This window comes from Triticum urartu, chromosome 7A (genome assembly GCF_056163025.1).
Source record: "Triticum urartu cultivar PI428250 chromosome 7A, HENAU_Tu73, whole genome shotgun sequence".
Classification (NCBI taxonomy): domain Eukaryota; kingdom Viridiplantae; phylum Streptophyta; class Magnoliopsida; order Poales; family Poaceae; genus Triticum; species Triticum urartu.
In genome coordinates this window covers 747486118-747502166 of record NC_141879.1, presented here as the reverse complement: position 1 = coordinate 747502166, position 16049 = coordinate 747486118, and the positions used below count along the sequence as shown (strand labels likewise).

Here is a 16049-nt window from a genome sequence, read left to right as displayed (position 1 = left end):
CTATAAATGGCGCCTCGTACCAGTAAGAGGGAGGCGGGTTAATGAAGGTATGCAGAAAGATAGTGTCATCGCCATAGACGACGCCGCGTAAATTCTCCATGGACATCCTGATCTCGTCTGGTAAGGGAGGTAGACCGGTGACGGCTCCGGTAAGAACATTGACGAGCCTCGGCTCAGGGTGCGCGACAAAGAGCCAGGCGGCTGTGCCGTCCGAGCTAACCACCAAGTTTCTATTGTTGTTGTTGGAAGGTGGTGGCTCTGCGAGGACGACGTCGGGAAAGCGGTGGGGCGTTTCGTGGGGGCGATTGAAGTCGACGACGGAGTGCAACATCTGGCCGTTATTGCGGGACGTGAGAACCCATGGCAGGCACCTGGGGCGAGAAAGCAGCGCCCCAGCGTCGCGCCACGACCTGCAGACGGCGTGGAAGCGGACGATGTCGGCGGCATGCCGGAGGCGACCAGAGACCTCGCGGAGCAGATCCGGCGGTAGGGCGGTCCATGGGCTGGGCGTGTCGGCGGTGGACCGAGACGCGCGCGAGGTGCTGCACCCCATCGATGGGATCGGATCGGATCTAGGGAGGAGGGAGATGCAGGGCGGCAGATTGTATCGGAGACCGAAATTCCCGTAGGCAAGTCGATGATCACGTACGTACAGCAGAACCTGCAGCCTGCGCAGATATTTTTCTTTTCTTTTCAGGGAAGCGTGCGCAGATGGAACGAAGCCTGTTTCAGAGAAAAACGGGAATGCAGCATCTTCTGGGGGGAGACTGACTTTACTCAACTCTTCTCTTACTGGCATCATATTCTACTACATGTCTATGTTCATGCTATCTAAGAAAGTGATTGAGAAGTTAGATAAACACAGAAAAAAGTTCTTTTGGCAGGAGACTGATGGTCGGAAAAGATACCACTTGGTAAAGTGGTCTAGAATCTGTAGATCCAAAAACAAAGGGGGGCTGGGAGTTAAAGATCTGCATAGACAAAATATCAGCATACTCACCAAATGGTGGTGGAAATTGGAAACTAAGCAAGGGCTTTGGCAGGAGGTGATTCGTGCTAAATATTTCAAAAATGACACGATCCCCTCGGCGAAAAGTAAGTTTGGGGATTCCCCCATTTGGAAAGCTATTATGAAAGTAAAGGAAGTGTATTTGGAAGAGAGGAAAGTGACCTTGAACTCTGGTAATATAGCCAGAGTTTGGAAGGATCCTATTAGAGGTGCTGCCCCCTTAAGAGATAAATTCCCAACCTTATTTCACATATGCAACTATCAGGAGATTACTGTTGCTGAATTTAAAAACTTTGGGGGTGGTGATATGTTCAGAAGAAATTTACACCCTCCTCTCACGGATCAGTGGAAGGATCTGGTTGAGGTGGTTACCTCTTGGCAGTTATCTGACGAAACTGATCAGATTAGTTGGGCGTTGGGTAAAAAAGGTAAATTCTCGACCAAATCGGTCTATACACACTTGGAAAGGCATCTGGCTGGATGTGACTATAGATGGATCTGGAAAGCTAAAATCCCCCTTAAAATCCAAATTTTTCTTTGGCAAGTATTCCAAGACGCGGTTCTGACTAGAAAAGTCATGAGAAAGCGCAACTGGGCAGGCAATCCTAATTGCTCTTTTTGTGAGAATGTGGAGACCTCACAGCATCTTTTCTTTACGTGCCATGTGGCTCGGGTGGTATGGAGGACGGTTGGATGTGTGCTGGGCACATCTTTATGTCCAAATAACATTTGGCAGTACTATTCCTGGTGTTATATTTTCCTTCCTGATGGAACCAAACTTTACACCTCTGGTTTGGCGGCAGTCTGTTGGGCGATTTGGAACAATCGTAACCAAGCTACTTTTGAACATAAAGATTCCAAAAGCCGTTTTAATGTGGTGTATGCTGCTTGTGGTTTTTTGATGTACTGGGCAGGTTTGATGGCTGGCGATGATCGGGAGACCATGGAGCGCGGAGCCAAGATGCTCAGGTCTAGTGCATCGATGATGATGAGAATCTGCGCGGCTCCAACCAACTCAGCTTCAAACTGATCCCTTCTGCATCTCTTCGGAGCTTCGAGTTCTCGTCTGTCAAAGATAGGCTGCCTTTCACTCCTGCGCAAGTGCTCTGATTGCTCTTTTGTGAGCCTGTAAGCTTGGTGAAGTTAGACTATTTCGGGTTCCTTTTGGGGACTCCTTGGTGTTTAGATCCTTTAGGTTGCGTGATCACAGGTGTCGCTGGGTTTTCGCCCCGCAATAAGCTGCTCGATGACGAGTGCTCATGGTGTGTTTCCAAGTGGTGCTTTGAACTCGCCTCCCCTTTCTAGTTTCCTTGCGATGTAGTTGGTACTTGGGTCTGTGGTTGTCTGAACTATGTATTTCTGTTATGCTTTTAATGGAAAGGGGTTGAGGCCCGGTTCAAAAAAAGAAGAAGAGAAAAACGATCCCACCAGGTCTGTCCAATTCGGTCTAAAGCTGTAATATGTTGTACTCCATATTATAGCTATCAGTAATTTGTACTGCTATAAAGCAAATTTTATAAAACGAGTAATCTGTATGGCTAATTCTAAAGGACGGGGTGCTCCAACATGCATTGCTCGCGGAGTTTCTCCTATAAAAAATGCCAATGAGGGTTAGTCCGTGGATTGGTCTTTTTTCTTACTGCTAATTCTAAAAAAAGTAATTTGTACTGCTTTATCTAATAAAAAGTAATTTGTACTTCTCAAAAAGGGCTCTCAGTTTGTGCCATGATATAATATGTTGAAAACACACACGTAGTATCCTTTTCTCTGACAAATTGTTTGTACCATGGCTTCAAGTTTGGGAATTGTGATGCACCTTCATGGGTTGTGATGCTCTCTCGTACTTTGAGTCTATACAAAGTTTTAGACTCGCATATATCCCAGATCTCGGTGTGTCTTTTCCCTGTCTGTTTATTTTCTACTACTTGACAAACAGTGAAGAGATTGGAAGATACTTTTATACTAATTTAACTCCATCGCAGCCAGGCTTTATTTATTTATTGCAATCCAGCACAACACCTGCTCTGCTCTCAAGAAAATCGCGTACTTCTGAGTCGGGTTCAATTGGCAGCCGTGACTGTTATTTTGGCACGCATGTTAGACTAGTTGTATAGGGAAAGGAGAGTTGTTCAAATTGCAACCTTATTTTATCCCTTCTTGTGTCTATCTCCTCTACTGACTCTCTCATGTATTGATCGATCTACAACTTGTAAGCCACGGCATTGTCAATATATATACAAGTGCGGCCCGAGCAAAGAGTTCAACGCTTCCATCATAGTTTTACATGGTCATCAGAGCCTCTTCCTCCTAGATTGATTCCGTCTAGCTCCAAGGAAAGCCATGGCCGGAACTATCTCCTCCGCTCTCGCCAGCACCATGAGTGCCCTCACTACCGATTCATCGTCCTCCCTCTTCGCCCCTTCATCCAGTACTACCAACGCCATGTCCATTGAACCTCCACCCCAAGAGAAGCTATCCAGGAGCAATTTTCTCCTTTGGAAGGCCGTCGTGCTGCCTCGAATTAAAAGCGCTCAGATGTCGCACTTCCTTGATCTGGCTAGCCAAGCGCCGCCGGCCACCCTCACCGTCACCAAGGACGGGAAGGAAGAACAAGTTGTCAATATGGCGCGCGTCATCTGGTCCGTCCACCAGCAGCACCTTCAAGGATTTTTGATGGGATCCCTCTCCCGCGAGATCTTGGCCCAAGTAGTACGCTTCAGACGCCTGCCGAGGTATGGGCTGCCATCCACGCGACGTTTGTGGCCCAATCACAAGTGCAAGCAATCAACACAAGAATTGCGCTGCACAATCTACAGAAGGGGAATTTGAGCATGTGAGACTATGTCGCCAAGGTCAAGTCTCTCACCGACGAAATTGCTTGTGCTGGAGGAACTGCTCTCACTGATGGTGAGATCACCTCTCATATCCTTGCTAGTCTCGACTTAGATTATAATCCAGTCGTCTCTGCTCTTGCTGCTCGAGTGGAGCCGATCACTGTTCCTGAGCTATACAACCAACTCCTCTCCTTTGATGCCCGCATGAATCTGCTCCATGGTCTAAATCTTCGCCAGTCCTCTGCTAATGCTGCCTCTCGCAGGCGCAACATAGGAGGTCGTGGGCAGAACCAGCAGGGACGCAGCCTCAGCAATAGTAGCAGCGGGCGTGGGCACGGTGCTTCTCAGTCCTCCCGCTCCGGTACAGGACGAGGCGGCTATGTTGAGGTCGTTTTGTGTCTGGAGGGCTTGTGTTTGTTACAAAATATCTTGTGAGGCCCAGCAATCATTTGCTTCGGATTGTGCAGGAGCGATAAGAGGGATAGAAGAAGGAAGTAAAGGAGAGAGTGCAACCACCATAAAGGAAGTGCAGGTGATTCTTTCAGGCATGTGAGGAGAGAATGTAATATAGATGCTCATAATATATCTTAAAGTTATTTAGCACTCTTGCTAGGACGACATGTATATAGAGCACCCATTATATGTAAGCAATGTAACTGATCAGTAATAAATTTGGATGCTTTCCTCAAAAGAAAAAAAAAGGAGAGACCAATAGAGACCTGTGTTATGGACATGGTATAAGCACTATTTTTTTTGGTGCTATTTAATGGTGAAAAACTAGAAAGCTTTAATCCCTCAAGAGGAATCCCTTAGGGAGATCCTCCTTCATCCTATTTTTTTTGCTGGCAACAGAGGGCCTTTCGTGCCTCTTAAAATCAAATGACCAGTCATCACAGGTCAGTGGCATCAAATTGGCTCCATCGTCTCCTCCGATGAATCAGGTACTCTTTGCTGATGATAGCCCGCTGTTCTTTAAAGCAAGTCAAGAAGGTGCGGAAGAGGTATCATTTTTTGGATATTTATTGCAAAGCATCGGGACAGAAAATAAATAAGGAGACATCTTCAGTTTTCTTAAGAAAAAATGTCCCCACGCTGTTAAGGAGGAGGTCAATGGGATTCTCAATGTTCTTAATGAGTCACTCAACGAGAAGTATTTAGGCATGCCTAGTGATGTCGGCAGGTCAAAGAATGGCTCACTTAAATTTCTGAAAGATTGGATACAGAAAAAGATCCAAGGTTGGCTTGATAAGTTGTTATCGGTTGGCGGCAAAGAAGTGCTTATAAAGTTAGTAGTGCAATCCGTCATAGTTTATTCTATGGGCCGCCCAAGGAATTTGTAAGCATATGAATACTCTCACCAGAATTTTTTGGTGGTGTAGTAACAAAGGAAGGGGAATGTTGCTTGAGTCCCGTGGGATGTGATGACGAGGCCCAAATACATGGGCGGTTTCGGCTTCAGGGATTTGAAGTTATTTAACTTAGCCCTCCTTTCTCGCTAGGCTTACAAGATACTACAAGAACCAGATTCTCTAATTGCGAAAATATTAGAAGCGGTATACTTCCCTAACATGCCCTTTTTGGAAGCTAATGTTGGGTGACACCCTTCACAAATTTGTCAATCTGTCTTAGAGTGGAGAGATGTTCTCGTGCAAGGCCTAATAAGGAGAATTGGGGATGGAGCAACGACTAAAATCTCGGGTCATAATTGGGTCCCACATGAAAGTACTATGAAGTCAATTACAAATCCTCAGAGTTCACAGTTTGTCATGGTCAATGAATTAATTGATGAGACTAGTGCGGCATGGTGTGAAGCTCTTATAAGGGAGACATTCCTGCCGATGGATACGTCTGCGATCCTCGCCATACCTTTATGCACACGAGCTATGGATGATTTTTGGTTCCAGTCTCAAGACAAAAAATGGTGACAACCAATTACCGCGGAGCCAAGAAAGTACAAGGAACAACAAAAGTGTGTGGGATGATCCTATCCGTCGGAAGGAGTTATGAATATTAACGTCGATTCAGCAGGCAATTATGACTTGGGAAAAGGAAGCATGGCTGCAGTTTTGTGTGTACAGTCACGGCAAGTGTATGGTAAGAATCAGTAAAAAGTAGGTCATATCATATCCGTAACCATACCATTTGTTCATATGTACATTAAATGGCAACACAAAAATGTGGAAACACATCAAACTTGGAATAACAAATTATAATGTCATAGGCGTAGCATTGCAAGGGAGCTGAATTTCCTGAATGTCGTTGGCATCAAAACTGTCACTAAGATTGCAGGCAGTGACGGAGAGTCGTCGGAAACAAGAATACATGAACAAATATACAATAAATACGACCAGAATTAGGACATGATCATGTACATAATTACTCACTTTTTGTGACATGATAAAAACCGAATTGGAAGCATGAATGGCCGATGCACTTCGTCTTGGATTAAGAGTAAAAAAAACCCCAAAAGTCCCGGGCATGGAGAAATCAAGTACCAATTATAGATGGCCCCAAATGCACGTTGTAGACGCAAATATCCAACGCACAAAATTGATCATAAATTGTTGTTAAAGGGCACCTATTTTATTCCTCCACGTGCGGAACTAGAACATCAGATCATAGTTTAAAAACAAAATCAAATTAGAAAGAAGCAGCATACAAGCCCTTCTACCAGAAACTAAGAATTACTTACAAATAGATGGTCCCAAAGTAGAACAATTTCTTTTATTCCAAAAAATAATATATATATATATATATATATAGAGAGAGAGAGAGTGGCACTATTCTAATCCTGAGATTAAAATAACTATTTGGATCACAGAGCCCTATATAGAGAGCAACGGAGGTCCTCCCGAACTCCACACTCCGCCCGGCTGCCTTTCGCCGCCGGCCCCTGGCACCGGTGCGCCTCCCGCCATTGCCTCCCTGGCCCTGCCGCGCCTCCCGCCGCCGCTCCCACTCCCCCGACACGCCTCCCGCCCCGCTCCCACTGCCCCGGCGAGCCTCCCGTCGCCGTCCAACCCCCGCCTGCCCCTCGTCCCCAGCACGCCTCGCGTCGCTCGCCTCGGATCCTAGCGTGTCTCCAGCTGTTGGACCTCCATCGGCGACCAGCACCGCCCCTGCAGGGCGCAGATGCAGGGCGGAGAGGTCGCGCGCCTCCTCTTGCTGCCTATCCGTCCACACTCCGTCATCCCTCCCACCGCGCTCGGATCTAGCTTGCTCCACCACCGCGCTACCCCTCCCCTGCCCCCGGATCAACCAGCATCGCCCCAACCATACTAGCCTAAGACGCACTTCTTCCTCCAGGTGGAACTCCCACGCCGCCCTTCTTCCTCATCCTGAATACCACACCTCCGCCGCCTCCCGATTAACCCAACAAAACCAAGCGCCATCCCAGTCCAGCCGCGCTGTGTCAGGGAGGTCGAGGCCACCGCGAGCAGCAGTCCACAACAGTTAAAGATGAGGCTCAGCACATCACTTCCATCCCATACATGTTCAGCATGTTTTGTGATTTTGGTTAGCAGCAATGTATAATGTATAGAAGCGACCATGCTCGCGTAGTCGCGTGTGATGCCGCCGCTCACCTCCCCACGACCTGCATATAGTTCTAACTTGTTGCAGAAGTTCAAAAAAGAAGAATATGTGCAGTCCAACTTATTCTAGCATGATGCTTCTCCTACAAATCTAGTTGCTACAGCGTCTTCCTTTCTGAAGATGAGCAGAATATTCTAGTTTTCATGTTCGACAGAATGTGTATTGAATTTTTCAGTTTTGGTTTTTACATGATATTCCTCGAGCCGGCGGCCACTGACCCTGTGCCGCCACGTGCCTCATCTCCCGCTGTTGGCGACGGCACTCCCTTCCACCGGCGCTTCAGTAGCGCGGCCAGCCACCTACACCGACTTCGGCTGCAATCATCTCTCTCCGTCAACCTCCTCGTCTCCTCTGTGAATCAGTTCGACTGCGTATAAACACAATTATTTAGTTTTCATGTCTGAAATTAAGGAGTTCATGATATGCATTACAGCAAAAATGCTCATTTTTTAGCAGTTCTAGCACATATGTTAGAAGAGATCGTTGACAAAAGAAAATTATCCGTTCTTAACAGTTAAATAAATGGATTCAACAACGTTTGTGGTGCAGAAAATTTCATGACCGGTGTTCGAGTTGTGTACTTTTAGCTTCTCTCGTGGCGCGCTCCGGGCTCTCTCGGCAACCAGCGGGTGCTCTCTTTCCTCAACCAGATGGCTAGCAAAGAGAAGGTAACACCAACCACGAGTTTCATTTACAATTCCTATGAAGTTCATACGACTGAAATGACAAGGGCATGGCTTCTGAACACAAAGTTTGCCTCTAAAAAAGCATGAAGTTCAACTTGACTTTGTGTTAGTTGGATCACTCGTGGTTTCAACAACAAGAAAAGAGCACCGTCGCTGCCCAGCTTGCTCAGCACACCCAAGGCCGGAGAGTACAAAAAATGTGCAATTTTGTTAATTAATGCTTCCTCGCTTTGACCAGAGATGATGCTCCGCATCGTATGTTAATCAGGATTGCATTTGAAGTTAGCTTTTGGTAGTGCAACACGAGTTCAGACTTAAACAGGGGGAGAATGGTAGCACGTGAGAGGATAAATATGTGTGTGGTAGAGGAACGTGTGCAACGCAAGCAAGTTCTACTACCTAGAAAAACAACTTCTTGTATAAAAAACATAGCTCTTTGTGATGTTAAAATATTTAACTATGTTCTATGAAGTAATTTAGGTTTTATCAAAAACATAGCTGCTGACACCATGCATCCCCGACATGGCGCTGCTCCGGCTCCTCCCCCGCTTGCTGCCAGGTTTGTCTTTCCTTCATTCCCTCCTTGCCGTCCTGTGCGGCGGTGGACGAGGCTACCAGATGTCGCGAAGCCAACCTCCTAACACCGGCAGTTGCACTGCACCCTGCGAAAAAAGAACAATCACAAGTTCAAAATCAAAAATGGGAAGTTCAGAATCAGAACAATCACAAGTCTTCACTCACGTACTTGCAAAAATCGCTAGGCTGTAGCTCGTATGTTGTTTGCAACCACCTTCAATTTCTTGAGTAGCTTGTACACATTTTGCCAAAAGCTAGTACTTTTAGAATAGTAAAGTTGATAGGTGGGGACAACCAGGTTGATGGCAATTGAATAAAGGATTCTGAAATAATATTATTGGGACTGAAGGCCAAGTTTGATGCACGATGTCAGAGGATTCCAGGGATTTTTCTGAGGCGGTCGATGTCTTTCGAAAGATGTTCATATCTCACAAGTTTTTACGGGTTCAAGTTCATCTATATAAGAAGGTATGCCAATTTTTTTGTACATCTGTGTGTGAAAGAGGCACTGAAACTTGATGTACTTGCTATTTCTTTTCTTGTAACACCTACCTACCTGATTGAGACTATTCAATCCTAGTTATTTTTGCCTGACATGCCCTGGCACCTCCTCCATCTCGGTGCCGCCGTCACGACCCAGCCTCCATTTGCTGGTCGCTGCCAGCTTCTGTTGGTGTGGCCTGCCTCGCTCTCTAGCTAATGTTGGTGTTGAAGTTCAACTAGAATGCTAGAGAGAGATTTCTGTGAGAGTTTAGCTATTATAGTCCTTGGTTTTGTGTTTGAAGTTGTTGTTGTCCATGGTTAACGATTATGATGTTTCTTTTCTACATATGGTCTTCCATTAGATATATCATTCTCCATCCTCTTGGAAGATACAACATTCTGAATGATCAGAACAAAAACAATGTAATATTAGTGTCCATGGTTAAAGATTATGATGTTTCTTTTCTTAGCTAATGTTGGTACTAAGCTTGCTAATGTGTTGGTCGTGCATGCAGCACATGAAGTGTATGTATATAGTTGTGTAATTTTCTTGAATTTCAATAGCATGCGAAGTTCATGTTTCAAAAATGTTAAGCTCACGTGTACCACATAGTGAACAAATTCATCAATGGAAAAAAGGACCGCCTAGGCCATTTCACCGACAACAAAAATGCCGCGAGACAAAAAAATAGGACTTCACAAGATATAACATAGTAAGTTCAAAGAAAGTGGAAAAAACCATAAATTTGTTTTATAAGTTAAACCATTTCTCAAAAAATATCTTGAAGTTCAAATTTAAATAATGGGGCAGTTTAAGGTTTATTACAAACTTGTGATATTCCCCGTTACTATAGAATAAACCAATAAGTTCAAAAGTGAAAAATGAAGGAATTCGAAAATTTTATTAAAAAATGATGTTTCTATATTTTGCTAAAAAATGGAGAATTTAAAATTTAATTAACATAGAAGTTCAAAATGTTTATTCCAAAACCAAGAAGGTCGAATTAAGAAAATCGAGTAGTTTATAAAAATTGTAAACATTGATTTGCCCCTGTTTTTAAGATATAGAAGTTAATATTTAAAGAAGTGAGTGGTTTGATGTCTATAAAAAACTCAGATTTTTTTCGTTGCTAAAGTGAAATAGAGAGAAGTTGAAATTGACAACAGATGGAAGTTCACGTACTGCATGGTGTGTGTGTTTCATATGAGAAAATAGGAGTAAAAAGGCGAAGTCCAAAATTTTTGGTCCTAGAAGTTCAAGTGCATAGACCGAGAAAATTCAAAAAGTTCCTCTTGTTCAACAAGTTACCACAACGAAAACTCAAATTAAAATAACAAAAAAAAGTTTAGAAAATTTAATTAGTAAATGGATTTCCCCATTTCTAAAAGAAACCTAGAAGTTCAAATTAAAGTAATGGAGCGGTTCAATGTTTATTGAAAACACGGATTCTAACCGCTAATAGAAAATAGACTAACGTAAGATTCGAATTAAAATAACATGGTAGTTTGGAGGTTATTAAAACCTAAGATTTACATGTTTCAAAAACAAAAACAAAAACCAATGCCATTTAGACATTTTTAAAACCAACTCATAAAAATGAAAAATATTTCTTGCTAGAAGTTCAAGTGCTTGACGAGGGAAAGTTGGAAATTGCTACCCACTTTATGCACACATAATTCTCTCTCCCGTTTGTGTCTATGTTTTTACAAATAAATCAAAATTTTAGAAAAGGTGGAGGTTTCCAATATTTCGAGAAGTTCGATATTTATAAAGAAACTCAGATTTTTCTTGTTACTAAAGAATAAAAATGACGAAGTTCAAATTAAAATAGAGGAGTAGTTCGATGTATACGGGAAACTCAAATTATTACCGTCTCTAATAAAGATAAAACTATGAAGTGCAATTTACAGAAAAAATGTTTGGTGCTTATTTAAAAACATTTTTCTTTTCTAAGAATATGACTAAGAAGTTGAAATTAAAATAACAGAGAAAGTCGAAGTATATAAAAAACTCAAATTTGTTGCAAGAAGTTCACGTGCACCTCCGTGCACGGTTCATAATTTATAATGCGGGACGCCCGACCTCCAATTACATGTTTTAAAATGGCAAAAAATGGCGTCCGACCTTCAATTGCGTGTAATTCGACGTATACACAAAAATGTGACAGAAATTCATAGTGAAAACAACGAGAAGTTCAAGTACTGTAAGGAATGCATTTCAGGTGAGAATAAAAAGTATAGAAAAATAAAAGCTTAAAAGGTTTGTTGAAAGAAGTTCAAGTGCTCTGTCCGGAGAAGTTCAAAAATTCTTGCGAGAGAGGTTCACCTTGTATTTCCATGTTCTGTTTTTTCCATATAAAAATCCAATATAATTCTTACTCAAAAATAAAGAAAAGTGAAGTTCAAATTGAAATAACAAAGAAGTTTGGAGTTTATTAAAACATAGGATTTACCTGTTCAAAAAATAAAAAAAACACAAGCCATTTTTTGCACTTTTAAAGACAACTCATAAACACAAAAAATGGTTGCTAGAACTTCAAGTGCTCATTGAGGAAAAGTTCAAAACATTCTTGTGAGAGAGGTTCACCGTGTATTTAGATGTCCAAAATACATATAAAACATATTGTTTTTTGTGTTTTATAATAATTCTCTAAAACCAGAGAGAAGTTCAAAGTGATAACAACCGGAAGTTCAGTACTACATGGTGTGTATTTCATATAAGAAAAATACAAATAAAGTGAAACAGAGTGAAGTTCAAATAGGCATGCCCCAGAAGTTCAACTACTTCACAGAGTGCAAAAAACAACACGTCAAAAACAGAGTGAGGTTCAAACAGACATGCCCGAGAAGTTCAACTACTTCATGTAGTGCGTTGCCATTTCTCTAATTTACTTCAAAACGACAAGAAGATCATTTGTGTAAATTCAAGTCCTCGGTCGGAGAAAGTTAATAAAAATATTGTGAGAGAGGTTTGTACAAAAAGAATATCATTTGTGTAACACTGACGAAATGGATGACAAAATTACAAACGAAAATACGTCATAGCAGTTTAACGTGAAAACAGCACGAAGTTCGACTACTACACTGAATGAATTTGAGAAGAATTTTTTTAAAATTGTCGCGAGTATGAAAAAATGATCAACACGGGAAAGTTGCGTGTTAAAGTAGCTTTCCATCGGTATATCATTTGCTCAATTCTGGTGAGTGGATGGAGAGCTACAAGCAGTGGATGGAGATCTACGAGGAAAAAAAGCACGTGAATAAAAGAGTGAAGTTCAAGAAGACATGCCGAGAAGTTTAGGTTCTTCACGTTGTGCATTTTTGAAGAATCTGTTTCGCGATAAAGGCAGAACGAATGATCTCGCCATTTTCGAAATTACTTGAAAACAACTAGTAATCACAGAAAATCATCAACATGAAAGAGTTTTGCATTTTCTTTAGCGTTTCAACGGTATATTATTTGCCCCATTCGGATAAAGTTTTAGAAATTACGGCGAAAATACATTTTTATCCATTTTTAAAATTGACTTAAAACAGTAAAGAACTGGGAGAAACAATATACACCAAAAAGTTTCGCATTTCCTCAAGCTTTCCAACGCCATATCATTCACTGCATTTGGACATACGGTTAAAAATATATATCGAAAATACGAACTCCGTGGAACTTGTACCGTTTTCTAAATTGCTCTTAAACCGTTCAAAATTAGAAAGAACTTTCTACATGAAAACGTAGCGCATTTTCATAAGCTTTCCAACGCCATATCATTTGCCTCAATTAGATTAGCCATTTAGAAATGACATCGAAAATACGAACTCAACTGTTCGGTTTGCGAAATTTTACGATTTTTCAAATTACTCTTTAACCGTAGAGAATTAGAGAAAACTTTCAACATGTGGAAGGAGCGGTTTTGCAGCAACTTTCCAACGCCATATTATTTGCCTCATTCCGATAAACGGTTTAGAAATGCGATCAGAAATACGATTCACGTTTTTTGTATGAAGAAAAAATGGTTTCCAAACTGCTCTTAAACCACTTACATTTTGCCAAAAATTTAACTTGGGTCATGACACTGGTGTCCATAGCTTTCCAACGGTATATCGCAAGTCCCATTTGGGCAATGTTGGCGGAAGTTCAACCTAGCACTGGGAGAAGTTCAGGTCGAACAGCTCAGGCAGTAAAATTGCAATACAGACATGTTTCATCATGACCCGAGAGCAAATCTACCAATGGGCGAGATTCCTATTTAAAACATGCATTTAGTTGCTAAAAACCGTTTGTAGATTATACTTACATCACATAGAACATGAGTAACCAAAAAAATTCGCGCGGGGAGACATGGTTGGGAAGATAGCCCAAAGGTCGGGTTCCTACAGAGGGAAGTTCAGGCATGTAACTCAGTCGGAGAAAGTTAAAAAAATTTACTGTGAGAGACGTTTGTACAAAAGGAATATTATTTGTATAACACTGATGAATAGATGAGAAAATTACAAACAAAAATACATCACAGAAGTTCAACATGAAAACAGCAGGAAGTTCACCTACTACACTGAATGAATTTCAGATGAAAAACTTTCAAAATCATCGCGAGTATGAAATAATGAGCAACACGGGAAAGTTGCGTGTTTAGAGCAGCTTCCCATCGGTATATCACCCGCTCAATTCCGGTGAATGGATGGAGAGCTACGAGCAGTGGATGAAGATCTACGAGCAAAACAATCACGTGAAAAACAGAGTGAAATTCAGGTACACGCACCGAGAAGTTCAGGTTCTTCACGCGGTACATTTTCGAAGAATCTGTTTCGCGATAAAGGCAGAACGCATGATCCCACCATTTTCAAAATTACTTGAAAACGGCTAGGAATCATAGAAAACCATCAACATGAAAAAGTTTTGCATTTTCCGTAGCTTTTCAGCGGTATATTTTTTGCCCCATTCCGATAAAGTTTGTAGAAATTACGGCAAAAATACATTTTTAACCATTTTCAAAACTGACATAAAACCGTAATGAATTAGGAGAAACAATATATACAAAAAAGTTCCACATTTCTTCAAGCTTTCCAACGCCATATCATTTGCTGCATTTGGACGTATGGTTAAAAAATTAGCTCGAAAATGCGAACTTGGTGGAACTTGTACTATTTTCTAAATTACTTTTAAACCATTCAAAATTAGAAAACACTTTTAACATAAAAAAGTAGAACATTTTCATAAGCTTTCCAACGCCATATTATTTGCCTTAATTGGATTAGCCGTTTAGAAATGGTGTCAAAAATACGAACTCGGGTGTTCAGTTTGCGAAATTTTATGATTTTCCGAATTACTCTTTAACCGTAGGGAATTAGAGAAAACTTTCAACATGTGGAAGGAGCGGTTTTGCAGAAGCTTTCCAACGCCATATTATTTGTCTCATTTCGATAAACAGTTTACAAATGCGATTCAAAATACGATTCACATTTTATGTATGAAGAAAAAACGGTTTTCAAAACTGCTCTTAAACGCTTACATTTTGCCAAAAATTTAACTTGGGTCATGATACTGATGTCCATAGCTATCCAACGGTATATCGCAAGCCACATTTGGACACCTTTTAGTTGAAGTTCAACCTAGTACTCGGAAAAGGTCAGGCGCGTTACTCGGGAAGTTCATGTTGTGATCAGAATATTATTCTGGTCCCGTGATCAGAATAGTGTTTATGTGTGTGTGTGTGTGTGTATATATATATATTAAATTACAGTTTGTCTATTTCACTTTGAAAAGCAATCCTTTTTCATCTTGTTTCGAGCCTCGAGCCACTAGCCTCTCTTTAATTTCTTGGATGGGAGTAATTTGTAGGCTAGGGCGAAGCCACACACATACTTCACCAGCACAGCATCCAGGACGCAACCTCTTGACAACCTTGGTTTCATCATCTAAAAAGTTGTACCTAAACACGCCACCCCAATAGACAAAGTAGGCACACCCGCCGCCTTCGTCCAGCTTCGCCGTGAAGCTGGCAGGAGTTCCAAGGAGCAACATGTGGTTGCCTAGTCTCCGGTTGTCTCTCTCCACCCACTGCATCTTGTTACCGCCAGACTCTTTCTGCAATGTGCGCACCATCACCCGCAGCGCGCGCTGGATGGATGCATTCGTAACGACACAAAGACGGTCTTGCCAGGACGGATGCCACCAACAACTCACCGTGTGACTCCAAGATGTAGCTACATTGATGAGAATAATGTATATCCCCATATAGATCCCAACTCGACTCGAGTCTGCTGCCGACATCAACGCTGTTGCCTTCGTAGTCAGTCGTCATCTTGAAGTACCACAGAGAATCACCATCCAACACTAGGACCTTGCCATCATGGTACATGGCATAGGGTTGTGTAAACAATTTCAGCATCTTTGTCATGACCGTCCAGGTCGCACTGTCGGGGCACATGATAGCCGCCGTAATGGACTCTGAGGGGTACTTGTTAATAAAGTTGTAGAGAAAAACAGTACCATCGCCATAGACGACGCCGCGCAAATTCTCCATGGACATTCTTTCTTCGTCTGGGAAGGGAGGTAAGGGCTTGACGGCTCCCGTAAGAATGTCGACGAGTCTCGGCTGGGGACTCGCAATGAAGAGCCAGGTAGCCGTGCCATCCGCGCTAGCCACCCAGATTCTGATTCTGTTATTGGCACGTGGCGCAGTTGGTGGATCGGCGAGGATGAAGTCGCGGTGGTTGTGCCCGTCGTGCGGCGTCTCGAGGGGGTGATGAAAGTCGATGATGGAGTGTAGCATCTCGTCGCCGCACGATGTGAGAACCCACGGCAGGCAGGTGCGGCGGGAGAGCAGCGCCGCCGCATCACGCCAGGGCCTGCAGACGGCGTGGAAGCGGACG

General features: G+C 42.6%; 1 pseudogene; it reads left to right on the top strand.

The window, feature by feature from the left end:
- Positions 1-3903: 3903 nt before the first annotated feature.
- LOC125526129 (small nucleolar RNA Z247) lies at positions 3904-4042 on the top strand (annotated as a pseudogene).
- Positions 4043-16049: the final 12007 nt, after the last annotated feature.